General features: G+C 37.9%; 1 pseudogene; it reads right to left on the reverse strand.

Annotated features, from left to right (window-relative positions):
* Positions 1-3861: 3861 nt before the first annotated feature.
* LOC115215299 lies at positions 3862-3980 on the reverse strand (annotated as a pseudogene).
* Between the last annotated feature and the right edge of the window lie 11963 nt (positions 3981-15943).

A 15943-nucleotide genomic window follows, 5' to 3' on the forward strand; every position in this document is an offset into this window, starting at 1 on the left:
CGGTCCGATCAAAGCATTGTAAATGGATTTGGCAGACAGAAAATGAAAGAAGCCAGTTATACATACATACATATATATATATATATATATATATATATATATAGCAATAATAATTCTCTAAACGAGATATAAACAGTAACTGCTCCATAACATAAGGGACATCAGCCATCTGAATGTGGCTAGGGACAGGGCAGGGTGGTGGGGGTGTTACTGATGCATTTAGCCCCAGGCGATCATCAACGTCACCAGGAGGGCTGACATCACGGTGTCCTATAGCCTGCAAAGGGAGATCATTCCCCGAAGAAGCGGATGCCGGCATCCGCTTCTTCGGGGAATGATCTCCCTTTGCAGGCTAGAGGACACCGTGATGGTGTCAGCCCTCCTGGTGACGTTGATGATCGCCTGGGGCTAAATGCATCAGTAACACCCCCACCACCCTGCCCTGTCCTAGCCACATTCAGTGGCTGATGTCCCTTATGTTATATATATATGCATATGATGTGTGTGCGCGAGTGTCTGTGTTTGTCCCCCACCGCCGCTTTACAACTGGTGTTGATGTGTATATGTTTCCGTAACTTAGTGGTTCGGAAAAAGATACCGATAGAATAAGTACCAGGTTTAACAAAGAAAAGAAAAAGCAATGTGACCGATTCATTCAACTAAAACATTCAGGGCGGTGCCCCAGCATGACCGCAGTCTGTTGATTGAAATAGATGAAGGATATAGATTATAAAATATAAAAATGAAAACATGTATGTTCTGAATTATAAATCACATATTTGCGCCTAATGAGCTGAAATTTACACAACTTTTTAAATAACCCTGGTTTATGTAACCTTTTCTGATGTCTTTTAAAAAATGAATTTCATTCATCCAATTATTTCGAATGAATCAATATTCTGCAATCAACTGAAATCTGTCGGCATGATTTTAAAGCAATTTATCCTAAATATAATGAATTCATATAAATTGTATGCATTTTACATATCATTAGGCCTGTAGTCTGGTGTTTATGATGTTGTACTTGCTATCGGTAGTTCGTGATTTCAATTCCTGGATAGGACAGTAGTTGTGTTCTTGAGTAAAACACTTCATTTCCTGTTGCTCTGTAATCAATTCGACACCTGATGTGTGATACATCGTGCACCTGTACAGGCAATGTCGACTTGATGGAAGGAGATGGTCATCGCTCAGCAAAATTGAAGACTGTAAGCAAATAATCTGTGCAGGCTGTTCAGCAACATGTGGCAGGATTCTCAGTTGTCGTTTATGGCAGAGGATCTCACTACGTACTAATAAATCCAGGTGTATCCAGGTATTGCAGCTAGTTCAATTTATATAAAATAGCAGTAGTATATGTCTATGTCTTCATAGATTTATATTTCAAACTAGGCGTAGGCGCGCGCAAGAGTGACTGTATGGTAAGTAGCTTGCTAACCAACCACATGGTTCCGGGTTCAGTCCTACTGCGTGGTACCTTGGGCGAGTGTCTTCTACTATTGCCTGGGGCTGACCAAAATCTTTTGAGTGGATTTGGTAGACGAAAACTGAAAGAAGCCCGTCGTATATATTTATATATATATATATATATATATATATATATACATGTGTGTGTGTGTGTGCGTCTGTGTTTGTCCCCCCCCCCCAACATCGCTTGACAACCGATGCTGCTGTGCTTACGTCTGCGTAACTTAGCGGTTTGGCAACAGAGACTGATAGAATAAGTACTAGGCTTACAAAGAATAAGTCCTGGGGTTGATTTGCTCGACTAAAGGCGGTGCTCCAGCATGGCCACAGTCAAATGACTGAAACAAATAAGAGAGTAAAATAGTATAGCGAAGGCGCGTAGCTTAGTGGTTAGTGTATTCGGCTTACGATCGCGAGTTCGATTCCTGGCGGCGCGTTGTGTCCTTGAGCAAGAGACCTTATTTCACGTTGCTCCAATCCACTCAGCTGGCATAAGTGACTTGTACCTGTAATTCAAAAGACCATCCTTTATTTTATTTTATTTTATCAAATTGGCCATGAAGGCCTTACAGAGAAGCAATGCTGGCTGGACATGAAAATCACAAATACGAATGATGTAAATGGGAAGGGTTTTCGGCGCCCGCAGACCGAACATCCTTCGAAATCTTAGGTTGTTTTATTACATAAAAATCAAAAACTCAATCAAACATCAAAAATACACTATCACTTTTCCCTTCCTCCTCCTTCCGGACCCCCAGTCAAATATCTAGCCACCTGCAGAGCAGACCGCAGTGATAGGCCATCCTTGTCACATTCTGTGTCATGCTGGGTCTCCCTGAGGACTATGTTAAGTGTACGCATGTCTGGGCAGTGCTCAGCTTGTTGGTTTTACGAGCAGGTTGTTCCGTTGATCGGCTCAACTGGAACCGTCGACATCATAACCCACAGAATGCCACTAAAAGTAACTTTAAAAGATACACATTTCTTTACTACACGCAAGGGACTAAACACAGAGACGACAAACAAGGACAGACAAACGGATTAAGTTGATTATATCGACCCAGTGCGTAACTGGTACTTATTTAATCGACCCCGAAAGGATGAAAGGCAAATTCGACCTCGGCGGAATTTGAACTCAGAACGTAGCGGTAAACGAAAAAGCTATTTCTTTATTACCCACAAAAGGCTAAACACAGAGCGGACAAACAAGGACAGACAAACGGATTAAGTCGATTACAACGACCCCAGTGCGTGACTGGTACTTATTTAATCGACCCCGAAAGGATGAAAGGCAAAGTCGACCTCGGCGGAATTTGAACTCAGAACGTAGCGGCAGACAACATACCGCTAAGCATTTCGCCCGGCGTGCTAACGATTCTGCCAGCTCGCCGCCTTGTAACTTTAAAATATATAAGCGAAAGTGTGTATGCCTCGAAATGTAGGTCATTGTTTTACGCTAGAAATTTTACATAAGCGTACATCATTTATTGAAGGAGACGGTTATAGGTTATTGAATTTTTGTTCTGATACGCTATGTATCTTTTTAGAAAATTTATAATAATGGATAGTTATACAAATTGCAAGAATCATTGGAATAAATTATTGATTTAAGAAAAACAAAACAAAAAGCTATTTAAGATAATTATGCAAATTAGGAGAGCATTTTTTAACAAAGCATGTTTACTAAAGCAATGAAAAATTGCAAAATGTTATTATATATTCCATATATATATATTTAATCAATTAATTTATTAAATAATTAAATAATTAACTAAATTTATAATTATTATTATTCAGACGCATGAGTGGCTGTGGTAAGTAGCTTGATTATCAACCACATGGTTCCGGGTTCAGTCCCACTGCGTGGCACCTTGGGCAACTGTCTTCTGCTATAGCCTCGGGCCGACCAAAGCTTTGTGAGTGGATTTGGTAGACGGAAACTGAAAGAAGTCCGTCGTATATATGTATATTATATATATGCTTACTTGTTTCAGTCATTTGACTGTGGCCATGCTGGAGCACAGCCTTTAGTCGAGCAAATCGACCCAGGACTTATTATTTTGTAAGCCTAGTACTTATTCTGTCGGTCTCTTTTGCCGAACCGCTAAGTTACGTAGACGTAAACACACCAGCATCGGTTGTCACACACACACACACACACACACACACAAACACACACACCACACACACACACACACACACACACACAAACACATATATACATATATACGGCGGGTTTCTTTCAGTTTCCGTCTTCCACATCCACTCAAGGCTTTGGTCAGCCCGAGACTATAGTAGAAGACACTTGCCCAAGGTTCCACGCAGTGGGACTGAACCCGGAACCATGTGGTTGGTAAGCAAGCTACTTACCACACAGCTACTCCTACGCCTTAATGCTTGCAGCACCTAGGCCCCCCAAGTGGTCACCCATCTAAGTACTAACTAGGCTCGATGTTGCTTAACTTCTGTGATCGGACAAGAACCGGTGCTTTCAACGTGATATGGCCGTAAGCCATATACCTCTGTATTATTATTATTATTATTATTATTATTATTATTATTATTATTATTATTATTATTATTATTATTATTCAGTAGCTCTATTTTTATAGCGTGCTTTCACTTCACTACCGAGCGCAGCTCTGTGTGCCTTGGGTATGTACTGTGATTTGTTGTGATGCTCTGATAGTTACTGTATTGAAAGTGTTTTGCGTAGGATGTGTGCAGTGCCCAGTAGTGCAATTTTCTGTATGTTATATGTGTTTGTAAGACCTGGTGTTTTTGTTATGTATTTGTCTGAATATTTTTTTATCATGCCTAATGCGCCTACTATGATAGAGTTTGTTCTGTTTTTAGATTCTACATTCTGGTTACCTCTATTTCCAGGTCTTTGTATTTTGAAAGTTTCTCCATTTCTTTTAGAGACACGTTGTCATCCGCTGGTATTGATACATCAATTAGAAAGCAGTTTTTTCTTCATGATCTCTGACAACTATATTTGGCCTGTTGGCCTGAATTTCTCTATCGTTGTGTATTGGTATATTCCTGAGTATGGTTGCTTTCTCGTTTTCTGTGACCTTTTCTGGTGTGTGCTTATACCATCTTTTTTTCTGTTGTTATTCCATAATGTTGGCATGGCTTCCAGTGTACGTAGTTCCCAACTCTATCGTATCTGTGTATATATTCCTTCTCAGCCATGCCTGGACAGCCAGAGATAATATGATTTATTGTTTCTTGTCCATCTCCACATATTCTGCAGTTACTTGTTATATTTCTTTTCATTACATGTTTTTGGTAATTTCTGGTGGGGAGGCTTTGGTCTTGTGCTGCAATTACAAATCCCTCTGTCTCTGCTTTGAGTCCTGAGCTTCTCAACCATTGCTGAGATTTTTCTTTGTCTATTTCTTTTGCATTTAGTTTAGTCCAGTATTTACCATGAAGGGGCTTTTCTTGCCATCGTTTTATCGTAATCCGTTACTGTTCTAGTTTTATTTTATTTTTATATATTTTTTATTTTTATCTAGTTTCAGCTCACAAGCTGTGGCCATGCTGGGGCACCGCCATTTGGTGTTGCTACATGATTTTACTTCACGAATGCTTTTTAGCAATTGCCATTTGGTGCATGAGAGAGTTCGATGCAGCTGCCCTCATCTGCACCTCCCGCCGTGAAGCTGGTTCATCTGGGACACCTGACAAGAAGAGATCCAGTTTTATTTTAAAGACATCTGCATCCACCCCATGCAGGTCTCTTAGGTTCTTCGGGAGGATATCGAAGAGCTGTGGGCCTCGGAAGCCCAGGCTATCACAGTATCTTGTCCTACATCTTGATGGCAAATTTGGAGTCCTTGGCACTATGCAGTGGCGCCCAGTTCTGGCATTTGTGTAACTCTCGATGCCAAAGTTTGGATTTCATTTGTTTTATAGCTTTATGCAAATGTATCTTTATGCAACAATTGAAATAATAACAAAGGGGAGCGGTGTATAATACGTGTCAATAGACGAACAAATAATAATGATAATAATAATAATAATAATAATAATAATAATAATAATATAATAATAATAATATAATAATAATAATAATAATAATAATAATAATAATAATAAAGAAATCATACCACCTAACAAATATGAAGAAAAAGAAGAAGAAGAAGAAGGAGGAGGAGAAGAAGAAGAAGAAGAAGAAGAAGAAGAAGAAGAAGAAGTATTGGAAGAAGAAGAAGAGGAAGAAGAAGACGACAACAACAACACAGTACATAATAGTCAGCGTCTCAACAGACGGAGTACCCCAACCATTATAAACGTTTATTATTCTCACATCTTCCGGAAGCTCAGTTTGAACCCTCTTCTGGATGGTTTGGACGCAACAAGTCTGAACCAACAGTCAAGGATTAACCGAACATTGTTAGCTCCTTTTTAAAGTAGTTTATCCAGGCATTCATGTGGCTCTATTTATTTCTGGTTTTAATAAACCCGAATAAGGTCGAATGTTGGCGCTAGTTTAATATCTTTACTAATATTTATTTTAATCTTTATGAAAGAAGAGAGGATAAAGCAGAAATATGAGGACCGACGTTGATAATATGGAACATATTTTATTCTTCTTAATCCTCTGAATCAAGGCTGTTACCTTACTATTCCTTATGTAATAGTTGTATATGTTAAAGAGAGAACAGTAGCCAAACCTTCCTCGAACATACCATAACGCTTTCATAAATGAAAAAAAGTATTATCTTATAATTGTAAAGAAACGTAACTTTGTTGTTTTTCTAGGTTAATTAGAGAAGGAGTTTGATGGTCCCCGAACTTTTCTGATTGACCTGAACTGGTGAGCAGGACTAAATTAAGACACAAGAATGCTCCAAAAACAGCTCAACAATGGTGTCGCCTTCACAATTCCATTGTGTAACTGAGAGTACGAGGCATTAAAAATACTGAATAAGAAATAATTGTATAAAAATAATTGTTTTCCAACTATATTAAATACCAGCTTGGGTTTTAATTATATTTAATTAACACTAATTATCAGCAAGCAATACAAGTATAAATTATCGATGTATAATTAAGCTGCAAATTGACACAGCCGCAAGAGCATAAAACAAAATACTTTGTAGTATATATTTTAGTTTTCTACACTTTGAATTCCCATGCCTGGTAGATTAGATCATCGTTGCCTTTTATCTTTTAAGATTCGGTAAAATAAAGAATCAACTAGAGTAGTGATGGGTGGATTTGTAAGAGACCTGCAAAATGCATTATGTTCTGCCATTTGCAGTCTGTGTTCTTGGGTGGCTGACTTAATCTATATCCGGTTTAGCACTACCACTAGGTCCTTGTCTATCTAAATCCTTTGACAGCGTAATTAAATTTCCATGGTCATTCTCGTAATTATGATAAGTGTCCACCGGAAATTGAATTAATATTTTCTACGTCAGCAATACTTTTTCAGTATTCCATGTAAACAGAGATTTGAAGAAATATGTAAAAGAGTTAAGAAGATCTGAAAAATTGGCTTTTGTAAATTGTGCTGGTGGAAAGGGCTTTTCAAAGACGTGGGGGAAAAACTGCTTTCCACAGTTAATAGTTATAACATTTTGAACGTATATATCTGCTTTTCACGTTCAAATGGCTAATCAGAGTCCACTCTGTTGCAAGCATACAGAACAGGTTTCCATTTTCAGTATAATTTCCTCCCTACACCCCAGCAGTCTAGGAGGTCATGAAAAAGTAAGGTATTGTGGGTGCTGCCCTTCAATTTCCGACTAAACAATAAAAACAAGGGAGGAGGAGCCACAAGAAAATTTGGCATAATGGAGTGTTTTTCTTTTCCTTTTGTTGTCGCTAGTCTTACCATGGTGCGAATTGTTAGTTATAACATTTCTGTTAAACATTTATGAAAAATGTTACGCCGAAAATTTACATTTTTCCCTCTTAAGCATTTATGTTTTAATGTGTTTTCGGTTAGACAATGGAAAGGCCAAATAGATATTATTGTTTGGCTGTGTTTAGGGTATCATATAGAGATTTATATTTATAGAACAAAAAGTGAGCAATCTGGAAAGGGTTGGTATATATGTCTGATCGTACACATTTGCTGGGGATGAAGGAGCAGAGAGTGTGCAAAATACTTAAAACAAGTCCGCCAAGCTGACGAGACTGATATTATATAATATTTCCCACGAGCATTTGAAAATCGATGACTGCGGTAAATGAACAAGCAGTGAAGTAATTCCAGGGGACCGGTGGGAAAGTTTTGTGGATAATGATTAGTGTAGTATCTGACGTGTGGGTGTGGGCCCAACAAGGGAGGTGGAAGGGAGAAAAGCTAGAAAAGCGAGAAAAGCGAGAAAAGCGAGCAGAACGAAAACTTCTAAGTAGAGGTTGCATAAGCGGAAGAAGTATTCGTTGTGTTAATTCAGTCGCCATATTTGGTATACAACAAAAACTAAACACAAGACATTTTCTAAAGCTTTACCTTTCCACCCTTCACCACGCTTTCTTTTAATTAGCAAATCATATTTAATAATCTCGTTGATTACAACTCTCCTCCTCATGTAGCCGACAAAAGTCACGAACTTCTTTTGTTCAATAAACAATAAACTAAATCAATTTTTTTTTCAATTATTAATCTTTTGATATTACATTTCTAAGTGATAATTGGGCAAAGATTTCCCGATAGATTTGTCTATGACGGAAAATGGTTCACGCTGTAAAACAAAAAATAAATTTCTACTCGTGGAGTCAGCGATCGAACTGTGTTCAATACTCAGTGACAAAAGTTTGTAGATGCCAATAATAAAATCCCCCGACATAAACAGGGACATAGCAGCAGTATCATCTAGCTTATTGTCATACGGTGTGTGCGTGCGTGCGTATGTGTGTGTGTGTGTGTGTATGTGTGTGTGTGTGTGTGTGTGAGAGAGAGAGAGAGATAGAAAGCGAGCTTGTGCATGAGCATGAGTGGTGTATACATATCAGCAATGAAACACATATAAAAGTGTTTGTATTCAAACAGTACTTGCAGAATATGAAGTTAATGAACTGAGAAACACACACACACACACACGCACACACACACACACACGCACACACACACGCACACACACACGCACACACGCACACACAAACACACAACACACACACACACATAAAGGATAAAGACACATTTCAATCATGAATCACCCTGGCATTGCACCTAGAAAGTTACCCCGTGAGACACGAGCCCGGGAATGTTGTTTATGGAAGACCAGCAGTTACCCGTGCATACCCGCTTTCTTTCCCCACGCCTCCACTGTTACCCAGGGAAAAGGCAAAACCTGATACAGTTTGGTACCAGTGACATCGTAACTCATTTCTACAGCTGAGTGATCTAGAGCAAAGGTTCTCAACGGGGGCGATATCGCCCCCGGGGGGGGGGGTGGCATCTGGAGCTCGAGGGGCGTTTTGGAGCAAAGGGGCTCTCTTGTACCAAAGAGCACGCTTTCGATAGACAGCGCGTTGATCTCATAAGTGTCGCAAGGTAGAAATAAACAAAAGTACCAAACTTTCAATTCATTATTTCGTTTTTGTTTTTGCATTTCAATTTGTACATTCTACCAATATAAAACACATACAGACCCATATAAACTTTGGGACCAATCATAAACGGCCCCTACACACAATCACAAGCACATGTATATACACTCACGCATAGAAACGTGTACAGAGACACACACACTCACACCATTCTGACCTCTAAGACCAGTCCCAAAAACCATTGAACCATGACAGACTAAGCCAGAAGCAAAAAAATCCTTTTGATTCCACATTGCTCTCCCTTCCCCTCCCCCAACCAACCTCCCACACTGTCCCTTAAAATAGCAAATATTCCTTAGCTACACACAAGACAGAAAATGTCAGAAAGACAGGTCAATTCCTCTCCAATATTTTGTACATTTTCTTAAATATATCTCCCTCTGTTTATATATATACTACCAAACAAACATGATTTTTATTGAACTCATAATACTTTTTGAATACTTTCTTAAATACTTTCTTGTAAACTGTTTTTAACATTTTCTTATTATTATCAAAAAATGGAGAACTGTATTTTAATACTTTTGTAATAACAAGTGCTTAAGACAACAAAACATATAGAAAGCTTTACATTTTACTTTTGACAATCTTTTTCTAAAAAAGCGAAACCGGTCATGTTAATAAACATCTTTAAAATTGCCTTTTCAAACCTTCTTACATAAATATATATATATAATATATATATATACACACATATATTGAAACCCCCTTTGATTATGAATGACCATGGGATTGCACCTAGAAAGTTACCCTCCCAGGCACAAGTCCAGGCAAGGTTGCTTATGGAACACCTGCAGTCGCTCATGCATACCAGCCTCCCCTCTCCACACCACCGATGTTATCCAAGGGAAAGGCAAAGGCCGATACAGCTTTGCACCTGTGACGTCGCAACTCATTTCTACAGCTGAGTGAACTGGAGCAACGTGAAATAAAGTGTCTTGCTTAAGAACACAAAACGTAGCCCGGTCCGGGATTCGAACTAACAACCTCACGAACGTAAGCTCGACGCTCTAACCACTGAGCCATGCGCCCTCACACACTCACATACACACACACATATGTATGTATATATATATATATATATATATATATATATATATATATATATATATATATATATGTTATACGTATATATGTATGTATGTATGTATGTATGTGTGTGTCTATGTACATATATCCTACTTAAATGTGGCTGTTGTATTAGAACGCAAAATATTGCGATTATTACCATGAGAAAATCTTTCATACAAACCTGTGATGCATATAAGCACACATGTTTATATACAGAAGCTCATATAAGAAGGATTCTGCGTTGTAACACATCTACTTTTAAGTGAGGATAGGTATTACGGGTTGATATTAATACTGCTTCTGTCATTTACAATTGTTACATATACATGCGCACATATATATGATATATATATATATATATATATATATATATATATATATATATAATATATATATATATATATATTGGTAAAACGGTAAGATAACAAAAGAAGAAAGAGACCTCAATATTATGTAAATAGAGGAATTTATCTCAGAGTTTTATCTTGACTATCGAGTAATGTAACGTATTATTATTATTATATATATATATATATAATATATATATATATATACATGTGTGTGTGTGTGTGTGTGTATGCGTGTGCGTGCGTGTGCGTGCGTGTATACATATATATATATAATATATATATATATATATATATATTATATATATATATATATACACACACACACATATATATATATACATATGCACATAGATGATAGATAGATAGATAGATAAAAATAGATTGTTAGATAGCTAGACAGATATGCATGTACAATCATATATACACACATGTGTTCTTGTATCCTCATCGCCGTCATGGTCAACATTATTCACATCATTCTTCTTACGTTTTTTGATATTCACTTCAAATAATTGTTTGCATGCTGTTTCGTCATCTGGAGACAGAGAAAAAAGGAAATTTTCAACAGAAATTACGCTACAACAGACTATAAATACAACCGATCAAATGGAGCGGATGATTTAGTATTTCTAACCTTAATTCCCACCAGAAAGGAAGTGGCGGGAGGCAACATTATCTCTGATCCCTCTAAAATCGATCAACAGTTTTAACGTAAAAGTCATAACAGCGCAAATAACCGGAGGTCAATTATTAGATGCTATTGTTATGAATGTAACAGAAACCCATTAGAAAAAGGTGGCAGAATGGTGGACTGGTAGAGTTGCGGACTTTGGACAAAATGGCTGCCATATTTAGTTAGTTTTTTTTTTGTAATTTCATTTTACGGCTTGCTTTCAAATCCCGCAGAAATGGCGTTTGCTTTATATCTTTTTATACTTCAGGGGTTCATAAAATGAGGCAACAACTCACCCATACCATATAAGTGTAATTTGTTTAGATAGAAACTCTGCAGGAGCAGATAATGTGAGCGCACGCGGAGGAGTGTTTGCGTACACGCTTATGTTTACGTATACTTTGTGTGTGTCTAGTATGCACAACTGAAGCATTATCAAATTAAAATAGCTCTCTATGTTTCATGCTTCATGTATACACTTCGTTGACAGGCAATTTACAGCAGAATTTGTCCAATGATAACATCTGTTATGAGTATGCTGTGTTTTAAAAAAGCTTATATCTGATGGATATATAAGTGAGTGAATGTGTGTGTGTGTGCGTGTCTGTGTGTGTATGTATATATATATGGATCAAAACAGTTTGATTCAAATTCGTTGGCACACTTGAGTTTCAAGCTCCATGCTAGTCGTCTGCCATTTTGAATTTGAATGACAGAAGTTGATTGTTATTCCCGTAAAGCGGCCTGCGATTGGTCGAGGAAGGTTACGCCTTGTCATGGTTTGATATTGGTGTATATTGATATTGGTATACCCACCCCATACATATAACTTAGAATAACTTAGAAAGGTTTTTGGCCAGTATTGGCCCAGGCCATGTCTAACTTAATAGCACCACCTGGCGAAGTCTTTCAGTTCAGGATTTGGGCACCAAGGCCCATTGCGAGCCAGAGAGTTATTGTTTGCGGAGACATATCCGGGTGTGGGTGGTTTGTCTGGTACTTTTTGAAGGAATTGTCCAAAGACTTCTTGAATTTTGTGTGGTCAGTTTCTTTTTTGACGTGTCCTGGTGTAATGTTGAAGAGAGCAGGTCCAAATGAGGTGAAATAGTTGTGCCGTATTGTCGTTATGTGATGCGCGATTTAGATTTTTGTTGTGGACGGATGGAACGTGGTCCAAGCCTTGGATGCATTTTGAAGGTGATGCCAACATCATTCGGACAGTGCTGATGGAATATTTTCCACATCATACAGATAATGTAGCGTTCACGGCGTCGTGGAGTGAATACAATTTCAGCTTCTCTAGTCTACCCCAGTAGTCAAGGTCTGACATGCCATCTATCTTTTTGTGATTGACCTTTGGGGAGCTTCAATTCTCAAATATTTTGTTTTGTGTAGGGAGACCACAGTGGACAGCAGTATTCAAGGTGGGGTCGGGCAAAAGTGGAGAAGAGAAGGATAATAGCGTGGGAATCTCTCGACTGGAAGGTTCTGAGAACAGGAAACACATTCTGCGGGCCATGTCAACTTTGCTGCTTATATGTGTAGCCCAGCTTATGTTGTTGTCCACTGTTACTCCCAGGTCTCTGATGTTGTTGGATGCCATGAGAATATATATATATGTATATATATATATTGGATGCCATGAGAATATATATATATATTATATATATATATATAGATATATATATATGTGTGTGTGTGTATGTGTGTGTATATATATATGTATATATATATATGAATATCGGTATATACATGCACACACACAAATATGTAGATATGTATTGATATATGCATTTATGTATATATATATAATATGAATAATATATAAATATATGCACATATGCATACATATATGTACATACCTACATATATATGTATATATACATGCATAAATGGGTACAGGACACCAAAAAAATGTTGAACACAATGAGAAACGAAAACACACACACACACACACACACACACACACATATATATGTATATATGTATGATTATGTATGCGAGTGTACCGCCCACACACGCACTTTTGTAGTTGCTTTTATTGGATATATGTTTATCGGTTAAAGTACACTTTCGTTTTAGAAGAATGTCGCCATCCCCGACGTATCTATATAACCAACCTCTCACTATCAGAAGCTAATATATATTCCTCTTTGCTGTCTAGTACGATATATATATATATCATCCTTTTTCGTCTGTACTATCATCCTCAGTACGGTCTTATGAAGTTCATGGAATAAATAAATAAATAGATAAGCAATAAAAAGAAAAAAAAATAAACAAGATAGATATATAAACAAAACAGAACCAAAGCTCTATGGCGGCCAATTGATACAGGAAACGACCTATGCACTGCGAGTGAATTTGGATCTGAACACATGATAACGTATATGTTCAAACGTATCCAGATGGATATTATTATGTTTCTGGAATTTGGATAATTTGAAAAATAAAGAATAAATATAAATAGACATGACTTTTGCGATCTTTGAGTTTAGGATATTACTTTCACTTTTGTCATCTGCATTTAGTATAATTTACGTTGGCGGTCGTTGTTGAATCTTGAATCTCCGGCGGCGAGCTGGCAGAAACGTTAGCACGCCGGGCGAAATGCTTAGCGGTATTTTGTCTGCGTTACGTTGTGAGTTCAAATTCCGCCGAGGTCGACTTTGCCTTTCATCCTTTCGGGGTCGATAAATTAAGTACCAGTTTCGCACTGGGGTCGATGTAATCGACTTAATATCTATGTCTGTCCTTGTTTGTCCCCCACCTCTGTGTTTAGCCCCTTGTGGGCAATAAAAAAATAGGTCGTTGTTGAATCTTTTTCTTTTCTTTCTGAAATCGTGCATGTGACCAAGTGCTTTGTTGTAGGCTTGAAATTGCATTGCTTTTCATTATAGTTGTCATAGTTACACAAACGCGGACACTCTCACACACTCAAACACATACATATGGAATATAATGACTCTAGTTATGATTGAGAGAAAATATATTATAGGAGTGTTCCACTTGTTCAATACAAATAAGCTAGGGTTTTATACGTCTTATTTTATAAGTTAATCAACCGACATTATCCAGGCAATTATAGAGCAAGAATTCTGTCTATTGACATCAAAAAAAAAAAAAAAGAAGAAAAATCAACAAAAGCAATTTGTCCAGAAATTTCAGTCAACTAGAACTTCCTTGCTTGTTGCTGTCTAGTTGTTAAATATCTCAAGTTTTTGTCAGCTAGTTGCTAAGATAATCTCTTTTGTAGGAAGATTTTCTTTTAATTCATCATATTGGGTATAAGGAACTCTGTTATTATGTCTATAGTCAAAGCAGTAAATTGCCAGAGTTATTCAAGTGTTGGATAGAATAGTTCGCAATATTTGTTTCGATTCTTCACGATCTGACTTCAAATTCCGCTAAGGTCACTTCTGCTTTTCCATTTTTGTTTTCGAGGTTAATAAAATACCAATCCGGAGCGGTGGTTTGGCGGAACTATTAGAGAATCGCTCCGGGTGCCTTGAAGTATTTGCTCGTATTCTTTGCACTTTAAGTTCGAATCCACTCATGGTTAATATTGCTTTTCATCGATGGAAATGTAGCAGTTGAACTGTAAGGACGAAAGTGAAATGCATTGCAATATTTGTTCCGAGTTACAGATGGAATCCCATCGAGGTTAATTTTACCTTTCATCCTTCTGAGGTCGATAAATAGGAGACAATCCAAGGCGATGGCCTTGGAACTGTTAGAGGTTTGGACCAGAGGCCCAGCGGAATGCGTTCCAGCTCTTTGTGTTCATACAGATATCAAGCCGTGGCGGCCCAACTCCGCAGCCTTTTACTTTGCTAAACATCAGTGACGTGGATAAAGATGACTTACATACATGGACAACTGTCAAAATTAGTTGCTCACATTCATGTACGTATGCATGTTTAATATTCTTTTCTACTTTAGGCACAAGGCCCGAAATTTGTGGTGAGTGGGGGGAGAGGCAGTCGATTAGATCAACCCCAGTACGCAACTGATACTTAATTTATCGACCTCGAGAGATGAAAGGCAAAGTCGACCCCGGTGGAATTTGAACTTAGAACGTGAAGACAGACGAAATACCGCTAAGAATTTAGCCCAGCGTGCTAACGTTTCTTATTTCTTTACTGTCCACAAGGGGCTAAACATAGAGGGACAAACAAGGACAGACAAACGGATTAAGTCGATTATATCGACCCCAGTGCGTGACTGGAACTTATTTAATCAACTCCGAAAGGATGAAAGGGAAAGTCGACCTCGGTGGAATTTGAACTCAGAACGTAACGGCTGACGAAATACGGCTACGCACTTCGCCCGGCGTGCTAACGTTTCTCCCAGCTCACCGCCTTGTATGCATGTTTAATATTAACTGACAGATTAAGTCGGCGAGCTGGCAGAATCGTTAGCATGCCAGTCAAAATGCTTAGCAGCATTTCGTCTGTCTTTGTGTTTTGAGTTCAAATTCCACTGGGATCGCGTTTGCCTTTCATTCTTCCGGGGTTGAGCACTGGGTTCGATTGAATCGACTTAGCTCCTCACTCATAAACTGCTGGTCCTATGTCAAAATTTGTAACCGATATTAACCGACAGAATCTCTACAAATAACCCTTTGAGGTTGTCAGAGAATTCTTTTAATGAATAAATGATAGAACATAGCAAATCCGTTAGCTGGGAAAAGATATTCATTGACGGCAAGTTTTTATTTTAGCGACGACGAAGAAATAGAAAGAAATCGATTAAACACTTTTTTAAAACTCGTGTATTTAATATGAACCATTGATTGAGATGTTAG

This window comes from Octopus sinensis, linkage group LG8 (assembly GCF_006345805.1).
Source record: "Octopus sinensis linkage group LG8, ASM634580v1, whole genome shotgun sequence".
NCBI classification, from domain to species: Eukaryota; Metazoa; Mollusca; class Cephalopoda; order Octopoda; family Octopodidae; genus Octopus; species Octopus sinensis.